The following is a 12,453-nucleotide window of genomic DNA, read 5'->3' on the forward strand; positions in this document are numbered from 1 at the left end:
CCCAACACTGTCACGGGTGTTACATAATAAGATGATGCCAGGCTGGCCAATAGGGCTTGTTTTTGAACTGGCAGAGTGGACCCTAGAATTGGGCCCACTGTCAGAATGAGACTGGTCTGATGTCTCATTTCATACTCTTTTGCAATAAAAGACATCATTTATGGAGTGCTCACTGTGCAAGCCCTTAGTTAGTAGCATCTCATTTAATCTTGACCCCAGCCCTAAAGGGGAGATTCTAGTGTTACTCATTTGATGGCTGTGTACCTTGCTGCGGGCCACCCAGCTGCAGGTGGTGGAGCAGGGATTGGAACCCTAGTCCAGACCCACAGTTGGCTTCACTGGGGCCACAGAGGCAGAGACTGAGGCATCATTTGCTCCTACCACACTGCGAGAGGGCACAGGGCTTGCCCACGGGTCAGACAGCCAGAACCAGACTATTCCATCCCCAGACTCTCCGACTAGTGCTGTTCATGCCACTCTGGCTCTGAGATAAGAAGCAGAGGAACAGTGCATTTGCCCTGTGAGCAACAGGCGGGGAGGGGCAGGGAAGCACCATGGCCTTTCTATCCTGAGATTGGGAAGAGCTAGATGTAGGAAATTACCAGACAGGAAGGAGAATCTGGAGATAATTTTAACACTGATAGGGAGGGAGGGAGAGAATGAGGAAGAAGGGAAGGAAGGAAGGCAAAAGGGAGGGAGGGAAGGAAGGAAAGAAGGAAAGGAGGGAGGGAGGGAGGAAATTCCTTGAAGCCCAGGGAACATTTAGAAGATGAGTGGTGTTATTTCTTGGTTGTTTGGCTGGCTGGTTGGTTTTGCGGAAGGGGGTCATCAATAATGGGCAAAGCATAGGTTCAGCTGCCTATTTGAATTAATTCCTGGATTTTCTTATTTAAGAAAACTCTAGCAGCCAGGCACTGAGCTCCTGTGCTCCTGCCTAACTCTCCTTTGTCTCCCTCACTCTCCCTCCCATTTCTCTTTTCTTGATTTTTTTGAGATGGAGTCTCGCTTTGTCACCCAGGCTGGGGTACAGTGGCGCTATCTTGGCTCACTCCAACCTCCACCTCCTGGGTTCAAGCGATTCTCCTCCCTCAGCCTGCCACCATACCCAGCTAATTTTTATGGATTTCGCCATGTTGGCCAGTCTGGTCTCAAACTCCTGACCTCAGATGATCCACCCACCTCAGCCTCCTGAAGTGCTGGGATTACAGGCATGAGCCACCACACCCAGCCTCTCCCTCCTATTTTCATAGAAACACGCAAAATCACATCCCAACTCTGAAATCCTTATCCACTGAAGAGATAATGAATGGGCTGGGCTCACACTTGGAAATAGATACAGGTCATTTTATTGTAGAAGCTCATTTTAGGCTGGGCATGTTGGCCCATGCCTGTAATACCAGCACTTTGGAAGGCCAAGGCAGGTGGATCATCTGAGGTCAGGAGTTCGAGACCAGCCTGGCCAACATGGTGAAATGCTGTCTCTACAAAAAAATACAAAAAATTATCTGGGCATGGTAGCAGACCTATAATCCCAGCTACTAGGAGGCTGAGGCAGAAGAACGCTTAACCGGGAGGCAGAGGTTGCAGTGAGCCAAGATTGCACCATTGCACTCCAGCCTGGGAGACAGAGCAAGACTCTGTTTCAAAAAAGAAGCAGCTTATGTTAAACCTCATGTAATTAGCCCAAAAGAGAAGCTCACGTCATTGCCGAGTGGTGATGGCATGGCAAGAGTAGCTGGCGTTTTTGAGCACCTGCTTCCAGCCAGGTACTACGCACATCATCGTCAAACCTCTCAATGTCCTTGCAGGGGTAGCCCTGCTTTCCCCGTTTTACAGATGAGCAACCTGTGGCTTAGGGAGGTCATGTCACACAAATGCCCACAAGTGCAAGCTCTTGAGTTTTCTAATCCTTGAGAGTGGATGCTTTTTCTCTTTATCTGTTTTGTCTTAGCTGATGGCTGCTGATAGGGCTTTCTACAATTAGACCAAGTTTCCCTGCCCAGCTCTTTCACAAACATTCCAGCTGGATTGATCATTTTGTGGGCTCTATGGGGCATTACCATTCATTAATCCGTAGCAGAGCCCAAAGACAAAAGCAAACAGGAGACTCTATTCATTAAAAACAAAACAAAGTGAGTTAAATAGTACTCATCTAAAGAACTTGGTTAGGCTGGGCTAGGTGGCTCACGCCTGTAATCTCAACATTTTGGAAGGCTGAGGCAAGTGATCACTTGAGGTCAGGAATTCACGACCGGCTTGGCCAACAGGGCAAAACCCCATCTCTACTAAAAATACAAAAATCAGCCAGGCGTGGTGGTGTGTGCCTGTAATCCCAGCTACTTGGGAGGCTGAGGCAGGATAAACGCATGAACCTGGGAGGCAGAGATTACAGTGAGCTGAGATCATGCCACTGCACTCCAGCCTGGGTGACAGAACAAGACTCCGTCTCAAGAAAAAAAAAAAAAGTAGTTTTTTTAAAACTTGGTAGAGTTTTTAAAAATGCATTTACAAATTCCTATCTCTACTTCATTAGCTCAAATAATATATTCTTTTCTGATAGCAAGACCCAGAAAGCTACCACCTAGCTGCTGTTTCTGCCTTCTGGCCTTTCAACAAGGGTTCACTGATGACTCTCGGGAGAAAGTCAAGGCACAGAGAAGAACAAGGCCCAGGATCCACCCTGCAGACCCCCAGGAGGCCGGAGGACATCCCTCCTGAAAGAGCAATGAATGCTAGGCCTCGTCTGATAAGAGCTATGGAAAGGCTATGTCATGAAAATGCAGAGAAGAGAGAGGGCTTTCCCACCTAAGGGAATCAGGCGAGGCTAAGATGAATAAGAATTGGACAGGAAGACACAGTGAGGAAGGGCGTCTTGGGCTGAGGGCCCGGCTTCTTTCTCTCCATCGTTGTGGCAGATAGGCATTGCGTATGCCAGGACTGTGCCACCCACCCTATGCACATCGCTCCTGCTGAGGCTGCTACAACCCTCACTCCCACCTTTGAGATGAGCAACCAAAGTTGCAAGAGGCTAAGCCACTTGCCCAAAGTCCTAGGTGTGTTCCAGAAGCAGGCTTTGAATCCAGCTCTCTTGGCGCCCCTGCCTTTAGGTTGATTTACTGTTTTCAAAGAACGTTCAAACACATTATCCCATTTCATCTTCTGTGCCTGGGGTTTCTCTATGTCTCACCAGCCCGTTGGCACAGATGAGTCACCCTGCCCGTAATAATGTGAATTTTACTCGCCCAGCCTCCCCCTCCCCCCGCTCACCACGGCTCTCCAGCCACCTGCAAAGCCTCGCCCACTTCTAGTGGGAGTCCCCGGGTGTCTGCAATCTCCTTTTCCTCCTCAACCCCACTCATTCAAGTTCACTGCCCAAGGAGGCAGTTGGAGGTCACTCTTCCCTCCATTCCCAGTGTCTGCCCCTTTAAGAATTCTTTCCCAGCACCTGGGCTAGAGTAAGGTGGCTGGCAAGGAGAGGGGAGACCATGGTTCTAGTACCCACTGAGTGTGGGATCTCAGCAGCCTCCGTCATCATCCTTCCGGGAGCCTCGGGTTTCTTATCTGTGAAAGGAAAGGGGTCAGATCAGTTTCATTCACATCCCTCTGAGCAGCAGTCAAATGTGATACAGTAAACCAAGGGCCCTAAGGAAATGGAGAATCAGCTCCCAGCACTCCATGGGACACACACATCAGCAGTCACACCTCCAGGCCCCATGTGTTGGGGAAGCTCCATGAGAGAATCAAACTATGGTGGGAAGGGCTGTTCCTGGCTGTGGAGGGGCCCATATGGAGCCTGTTCCTCCAGGCGTCAGTCCAGAATTTACTAGCATTACCCCACAAGTCTTCCCTGGGACCAGCTGTGGCAGGAACCAGTTAAATTCCCGTGTTATAGACAAATAAACTGATGAGACTCAGAGAGTCAAAGTCACTTGCCTAAGGTCACACAGCTAGTCAGTGGTGGAATCCAGTAGAGCTGGGTCTAAGGGCCCCCCAGCCCAGCCTCTTAACTGGGGTCTTCACAGAAGAGGGTCCAGTACATCCTGGCATTTAAAAATCAGCGCAGTTCTAATGCCATTCAGCACTACCCCTTCCAAAAGGGAATGATTCTCCAGATAGAATCACGTATTGTTTCCTCATCTGCACAGTCAGCTGGAACAAGAATTCCTGGAGCTCAAGTAGGCTCCATGGGGATATGCTCCCAACTCACAGAAAAGATTAAGCTGATGGCCATGGCTGTTTCAATTGAGTTTTCCCTCTTTGTCATTTTCTGAAACCTTCAGAGCCTAGAGCCCCTTGCTCCTGCTGGGACTTCGTGTGTGATAGTATCTGGCTGACCGGAATTGTTGTAATCATGAATATCATCCAGCACTGCCGAGCACTTCACACGCCTTGCCTCACTTAACCCTCACCATGACAACATGGGACAGACACTTGATGTTTGCCTTGCAAAGAAAAAACCAAGGCTCGAATAGGAGAAGTGTTTTGTGTCTTGCCAGAAGGGACCCAGGTAGTAAGTGGCCAAGCTGGCACTTGAATCAGGTCTGTGTAGCCCCAAAGCCTGGGCTTTAACCACCACCTTGGACTGAGTTTCTTTCTCAGTAGTTCTCTACCCAGGCTGCACATTTGAAGTACTTGAGATGTTTTTTAAACATACTATGGCTAGGCCTATCTCAGACCAATGAGGTCAGTCTCTGTGGAGTGGACCCGGGTTGGAGACCTTGGCTCTAGGGAGTTCCTGGGGTTCCAGCAAGAGCACCTGAGCCTCAGCTTGATCAAGTCTGACAAGTCCCAGAAGTAGCAGGAGAAGGGTGTGGGGCTGTGGGGAAGAGATGGCCTGAGATGATTCATCTCCCCCTCATGTTCCCTTCCACTTCTTCTCCTCTTCCAGCCCACCCAGAAAGTGGCCTCCAGCCTCCCTCTTGGTCTGAGACATTTGGGATAAGGATTTCTTTGTGGCCTCTATCCCACATGGTGTCTTGTAAGCGCGGCATGGCATGGGTGCTCAGCAAACATTTGTTGAACAGATTCTTGAAAGGCTCCTCCATCCATTGCTTTCAGGCAGATGAGATTGCCTGGATTGATTTGAAGTACTTGAAAGAACATCCACAGTGGGCCTCAGTGTCACCCTCCCCAGCAGGTTGCATGATCCTGAGCAGAACCCCCCCGCCTCCCGTGCCCTGGTGCCACACTTTTCCCAGCAATCTGTATTAACTTCAAAAAAGAAATCCTTTCTAATTTAATAGGTTGGAAACAATCTCAGTTTTGGTTTGAATTTACATTTCTTTGAATACTGGTAAGGATGAACTTTTTTTTTTTCATACGCTTATTAGTCATTTGAATTGCTTCTTCTGTGAATTGTCTGTTCCCAATTTACTAATTTACAACGAGAAATGTAACTGCCAAAGGGACCGGATACACGTGTCCTCCAGCCAACACATCAGCTCCCTGCAGGCACACTCCTCAGAAAGCCAAGTTCAAATCAGAACGGTGCTTGGTGAGCACAGAATGAGAAGGGAGGGGTCAGTTATGGGACTCCAGTGTTCGGCGGCATTGGGGGAGCTAGACCTACCACGAGGCTTCCCCAAATCCTTGGCCTGGGTCCTCCTGTTCCTCCTCTTCCCTCTGCCTCCCTGGCTACCCAGGCTTTCTTCAGAAGGACATGTATGTGCTTTCTTTAGAAACTCCACTGCATCCACTTAGGGCTCTCTCTGGCCTAGGGTCCCCTCTGGATTGTATACTTGATCTCTCAGAGGACGATCTTCATTCCTTTTTTAATAGATAATTTTTTGAGACAGGGTCTTGCTCTGTCACCCAGGCTGGAGTGCAGTGGTACCATCATCATGGCTCACTGCAGCCTGGACCTCCCAGGCTCAAGCAATCCTCCCACCTCAGCCTCCCAAGTAGTTGGGACTACAGGCCTGTACCACCACACCCAGCTAACTGTTGTATCTTTTGTAGAGACATGGTTTTACTGTGTTGCCCAGGCAGGTCTCAAACTCCAGGGCTCAAGCAATCGGCCCCCTTCGACCTCCCAAAGTGCTGGGATTACAGGCGTGAGCCACCGTGCCCAACAGCAATCTTCATTCCTAATCCCTTGCCTTCTTGGACTGCCTACCCATTCCTCAGGGGTTCGCAAGGGGTAACTCACACCTTTTGGGGTGTCTGCCTCCCTGGTTGTCTGGGAATTGTCCCCTTCCCTCTTCCAAAGCAACTCCAGGGGGTCTGAAAAACTCCACAATGCAGTCCATATTTGGAGCATTTATATACTTCAGCATTTTTCTGGAGTGAGAATCAAACCAATCCTTAGACCCTCATAGGAGTCCCTGACCTCCAAAAGGTTAAGATCTGTTGCTACCAAGGACTTTGAGAATGCAAAGGAGGATGCTAATGGTGTAACCCCAAGAACAAAAAGAGAGGAATCAGACAGAGGGGCTCTGTAGGGGTAGATGCATGGTCAGGGAAGGCCCCTGGAGCAGGAGGTTGAGCTTGAAGGGACAGGCAAGATTTCACTCAAGGAAGGGAGACGTGGAAAGAAGGCTGTAGGTGCACAAGGCCTGGCACCTCTCCCCTGCAGTAGGCAGTAGCTTCCTCCCTGCAGCTTCTCATCACCCAGGCCTCCAGAGTCATCTTTCTAAACCAAATCTGACTGAGGCTTTCCCTCCTTCCATCCTTTCCTGTGGCCCCACCACCCTTGGGATAAGACCCAAGCCCCTAAGGACAGCATCTGAGGCCTTTTCACAGCCAGGCCCCCACTCTCCTTTCCAGGCCTGCATCTCCTCCCAGGCAGGCTGCCTGATGGTGCCTGGATATGCCATGTGTGTCCACACCTCTGGGCCTCTGCTCAGGCAGGTCCCTCTGCCTGGGGTACCCTCTCTGACTTGGTCAGTTCCTCCTCATTTTCTAAGACCCAGCAAAAGTCCACTCCTCCAAGAAGTCTTTCCTGAGCCTCCTCCTCTTGGGAGGCCCTCAGTCGGCATTGGCCACACTGTTTGAGAGTCCAACTTTCCAGAGCGTCCTCCCCTGCTAGACTGTGAGAGCTTTGCCATCAAATATCACATTTGGTTTACTTGGGTGTAGAGTGGCACGTAGGAACAGAATGGATAAGAAGGTCACTGAGTGGACACGCTTGGGGAAGCACCATGTGGAGGGAATCAAGAGACCTGGATTCTCATTCTGGCACCTCGGGTAACATTCCTTCTTCTCTCTAGACCTCAGTTTCCCTGTCTGTAGAAGGAGAGCATTGGGACTTGACTCTCTTGCAATGCTATTTATTAAGACTTACTCCATATGAGGCCCTATTCTAGAAATGTACGTACTTATGATAGTTTAATGTATATACTAATAGTAATATATATAACTTTATGTATTTCTGGCAAAATGAAAATATAAAGACGAAGTCCCTGAAGTTACTTGCAGTCTAGTTCTGGAACCAAGGAAGGCAGTACCAAGACCTTTTAGGGGAATGTATTCCGTCACAGAAAACCGCGTGCTGCTCTTGGCCCCCAGGAGGTCCCGTGGGGAAGTGAAATAAACACGGATGTGACAGTCAGGCCCAGCACAGCTCAGATCCCTACTCTGCACTCTAGCTGTGTGACCCTTACAAGTCACTTTACCTTTCTGAGCCTTGACCATTGGAGTTGTGTAGCTATCTTGGCAAGTTGCTGTGAGGGCTCCCTTGGATGTAGGACTCTGAATACTAGGAATCCTTTCTTTTTAGTCCCAAGGAAAATAAGCTATAAGGAAAGGGAGATTGGACAAGGGACTCCACCCTCTCAGCCTCAGTTTCCTCATCTGACAAATGTCCCTATAACAGCCCCCCGAGGGCTGGTTTGAGGTAAACTGAGGTCGTGGGTGGAGCACCTGCGCTGCGGTGCTCAGTAAATGCGAGCTTCCCTCCAGCCCAGCAGTGGGGCATAAACTCCGCTCCATCTTCTTGGGCAAAAGGTTTGGAACAATGGATTCGGAAATGCTCTGGAGACAGTCAAGAAGGAAGCACAGAAAAGGAAGAGACTCTGGAACACATGAGGATTTGCCTTCTCCCATCAGAAAATGCTCTTAAATAAACAGCAAGTTTCCTCCATTAATAAGTCCTGTGGAATGCACATGAGATTTTTTTCCTCCTCCTTTTTGCTGATTAAGTTCCCCCAAAACCCCCTTAAGAATTTTAATAAGAAATGCAAAAATCAACAAAAGTCCAGCAAACCCTTTCCTGTTATTAAATAAAGGGAAAGTAAATATTGCAAATTGGACATATTTCATAAGAGGATGTTTTGTTTGGGTGAAAAAATGAGAAAGAAAAAGCTATTTGCTTTCTGGCAGCAAATATATGTCTTTGCTGAGTTTTGGTTTCAAATTTGATGACTGGGGCATTATTCCTGGTTTGCCTGGAATTCAGGCCTTTTGACATCTGAGGCAGATGCACCCAGGCAAGCAGGAAAGCCAGGTTTGGGCCATGTTCGGCCTCTTCTTCCATCTCTCTTGTGAGGAGAGCAGAGTTTTTCAGCCACCCAGGAGGTTAAAATTCTGAGCTCAGAGGTGGGGACCTACAGGGGGGTCATATGCAAGGCAAAAACAACTTGCAACAGAGAAGATTTTTATGTTATTTTGAAAGAGAAAGAGAGAGAGAGGAAACAAAACACAAAAGATGGTCTGTACCTTCTTTTTGGATAAGATATAAGATCATAAAAGACATTGTACATAAAATTCATCAACATAGGCCAAAGGGCCTGTTGTGTTGGAAGATGTGGGTTTAAATCTCACTGTTGCCACCTCTTAGCTGGGTTTCCTTGGGTAAATTATTTAACTTCTCTGAGTCTCACTTTCCTCATCTTTAAAATGGGGAGAATAAAAATATTTACTAACAGAGGCATGGTAAGGAATCAAAGAGTGGGAAAACAGGGCGATGAAAGTTAAACTCTAGGCTCAGTGTGTACCCATATTATTTTGTGTACTATGACAAATGGAAAGGAAGCGGAGAAAGAGGAGAACTGATGATCCTTTATCTCTTGGTAGTGAGGAACAGTTTCCAAAGAACACTAGGGCTTGTGATTTCACATGTCAGTCAGCGCAGCCCTGGGAGACCCGCAAAATGAGGACTGCCCTTTTATTCCAGTTGGAGGGCCTGGTGCTAGAAAGTGGGCATGGTCTGTCAAGGACACACATTAAGAAATGGTCTATTTGACCATGAGTTCAGAGAAAATGACCAAAAAGAAGGGAAAGAGGGTGAGAAACCAGAAAGTGTGGCCACTGCCAGCCACCCTGCTCCCACAGGAGGAGCCACATTTTCCCCAGGGCCCCTGCACCTGCTCCTCGGTCCTCTGTTTCCTCCTTGAAGCGATCCTCACCTGGCACTCACTTCTCTCTGGCAGGGATGGCAGTCGCAGGGTGGTGGGATCATTGGTGGAATGCCAGGACTGGGCTCCTGCCCTGGAAATGCTGGTGAAAGGGACCCTACCATGCCACATTTCCACAACAACAAATCCCAGGCCTCTGTGCAGGACCAGCACCTATGGGCTCTTGACCTCCTTCCCAGGCTCCTCGAGGCCCTCCTGGAGTACTGGCTACCTCCATCTTCAAACTGTTGATCTTAAATAGCAAAATTACTTTGGTTTTGTTGTTTCCTAGCTTTGTTTGTTTGCTTGAAGCATCTTTTTGCACAAATATTAAAATATACAAATGAATACAACATTTAACAATCGCCTATAATCCCACCACCCATATTTGCTTCTAATTGTTTTTTTTCTTTTTAGGAAATAAAACAATAGAGACAAAGCTGAAGTCCCTTTATCTATTACCCAAGTCCCACAGATAACTAATGAATTTGGTGGATATCCTTCCTGTTATTTTCAAATATTTTAATATATCTATACATACATTTAGCATTTGATTATAATGTGTTAATTTACATAATTGGTATATGATTCACATTAGTGTACATCTTGCCTTTATCAACAAATGTTATGTTTTTGAAATCTACCTACATTAATATATACTGTCTATAAAAGAGCTCCAGCCTGGACAATATAGTGAGATCCTGTCTCTACAAAAATGTTCTAAATTAGCTAGGTGTGGTGGCACAGGCATGTAGTTGCAGCTACCCAGGAGGTTGAGACAGGAGGATGGCTTGGGGCCAGGAGTTTAAGGCTGCAGTGAGCTGTGATCATTCCATTGCATTCCAGCCTGGGTGACAGAGCCAGACCCTGTCTCAAAAAAAAAAAAAAAAAAAAAAAATCTTTTCACTCCTTTCAGCTGCTGCATTGCTACATAGTATTCCACTGTACGAACATTTTATACCATGTTTTATATATCCATTTCTCTAGGGATGAACATTTAGATTGTCTTTTTTTTCCTTTTTCCTTTTTTTTTTTGAGACAAGGTCTTGTTCTGTTACCCAGGCTGGAGTGCAGTGGAGTGATCATGGCTCACTGCAGCCTTGAGCTCCTGGCCTCAAACCATCCTCCTGCCTCAGCCTTCATAGTAGTTGGGACCACAGACATGCACCACCATGCCTGGCTAAAGGTTTTCTCCTTTAAAAAAAAATTAGAAATCATACTGCTTTAATAAAAATATTTGTATTTGTTTCTTTGGACGCAGATGCCTAAGTTTCTCTAGGAAATTTACCCAGAAGTAGAGTTTGTTTGATTGTTCATGGAAAGAAACAGGGCAGGAATGGGAGTATGAAATCTAGTCCACCCTCTGATGTTTTTTGTTGTGGTTTTTTTTTTTTTTTTTTTTTTTGAGATGGAGTCTCACTCTGTCATCCAGGCTGGAGTGCAGTGACAAAATCTCAGCTCACTGCAACCTCTGCCTCCCAGGCTCAAGCAATTCTCCTGCCTCAGCCTCCCAAATAGCTGGGATTACAGGCATGTGCCACCATACCCAGCTAATTTTTGTATTTTTAGTAGAGATGGGGTTTTGTCTTGGCCAGGCTGGTCTCAAACTCCTGACCTCAGGTGATCCACCCACCTCAGCCTCCCAAAGTGCTGGGATTACAGGCATGAGCCACCAAGGCTGTCCCCCTCCCCAATGTTTACCCTCTGTGTGACCTTGGGCAACTCATCTCACCTCTCTGAATCTGTTTTCTTACCTATAAAATGAGTATGATGATCATTGACTCACCAGGTTGCTGGAGAGAATAAGTGGGTCTGTCTTTAAAAAACACCTGGATTAGTGCAGATGGTAGGAATCCAGATAGCTTTCATCATCAGTGCTACAGATCTTTCTGGATCTCAGGTAATTCTTTACCCTTTGCACAAGGGACTCTCAGCCCTTAGAACCCACACAGCAAGGCAATGCCTTGGGGACTTGCGCAGCCTGTCCCTTCACACACAGTGTCAACTCTATCCCATGGCCTAGCCTGGTGTTAGTCTGGTAAATAATGGCATAAATGTCCACTGCAGAATCTGAGCTTCCTTACCTGTAAATGGGATAATAACAGTGACCTCAAAGAGCTGCTGAGACTCAGTCCCTCTTTGCTCACCAGCAGAGTGAAGCTGGACTATGTCTCTGATTTGATTTTTGTTTCACAGCCCTTGCATTTTCTGCTGAGGATGCTGAGTAAAGACTTGGAACTTAGTAGGATCCCTGTATTTTGTTTTTACATCAGTAAAGCAGTGACAGCCAGAACTAGGTGGTTTAAATTTGCTGAAATGTCTCCATCTGGTGGACTTTCTGAAGTACTACAGGGTTCTATGCTGTCTCAGAAAAACAATGGGGCGACAGCTGGGGCTGCCCTGCCCTGCTCAGAAACGCTGGTGGCTCCCCATTGTCTGCAGGGTAAAGTCCAAAAGCCAAGCCTGGAATTCAAGTGCCTCCACAATCGGTCCCCGCCCTACCTATCAGACCTTATCACAGCTCTGACCTCCTGCCCCGGCCAGGCCCAGCTCCTCCCTGGCTCCGGAACCAAGGCCCATTCCAGCCTTGCGCATGGGCGTGCCCTGTGCCCCAGACAGCCACTTGCCCTCTTCCTTTCCTCCTCCTAAGGCTAACCTCCCCTCCAGGCACAGCACATAGGACACCTCTTCCTGGAAGCCTCCCAGGCTCTTTGACTCATCCTGGTCTTCCCTGACCTCCCACCGACACTTACTGTTACTTTTATATTTCAGTATTGAATGTTGTGTGGTTTTTGTTTGTTTTATTTCTTTGTTTTTTGTTTTTGTTTTTTTTGAGACCGAGTCTCGCCCTGTGGCCCAGGCTGGAGTGTAGTGGCATGATCTCAGCTTACTGCAACCTCTGCCTCCCGGTTTTAAGCTGTTTTCCTGCCTCAGCCTCCTGAGTAGCTGGGATTACAGGCGTGTGCCACCATGTCCGGCTAATTTTTGTATTTTTAGTGGAGATGGGGTTTCACCATGTTGGTCAGACTGGTCTTGAACTCCTGACCTCATGATCCGCCTGCCTCAGCCTCCCAAAGTGCTGGGACTACAGGCATGAACCACCACACCCAGCTCTTTGTTT

The sequence above is a fragment of the Aotus nancymaae genome, unplaced genomic scaffold (genome assembly GCF_030222135.1).
Source record: "Aotus nancymaae isolate 86718 unplaced genomic scaffold, 86718_ANA_hifiasm-v0.15.2.pri h1tg000046l, whole genome shotgun sequence".
In the NCBI taxonomy this organism is placed as follows: Eukaryota; Metazoa; Chordata; class Mammalia; order Primates; family Aotidae; genus Aotus; species Aotus nancymaae.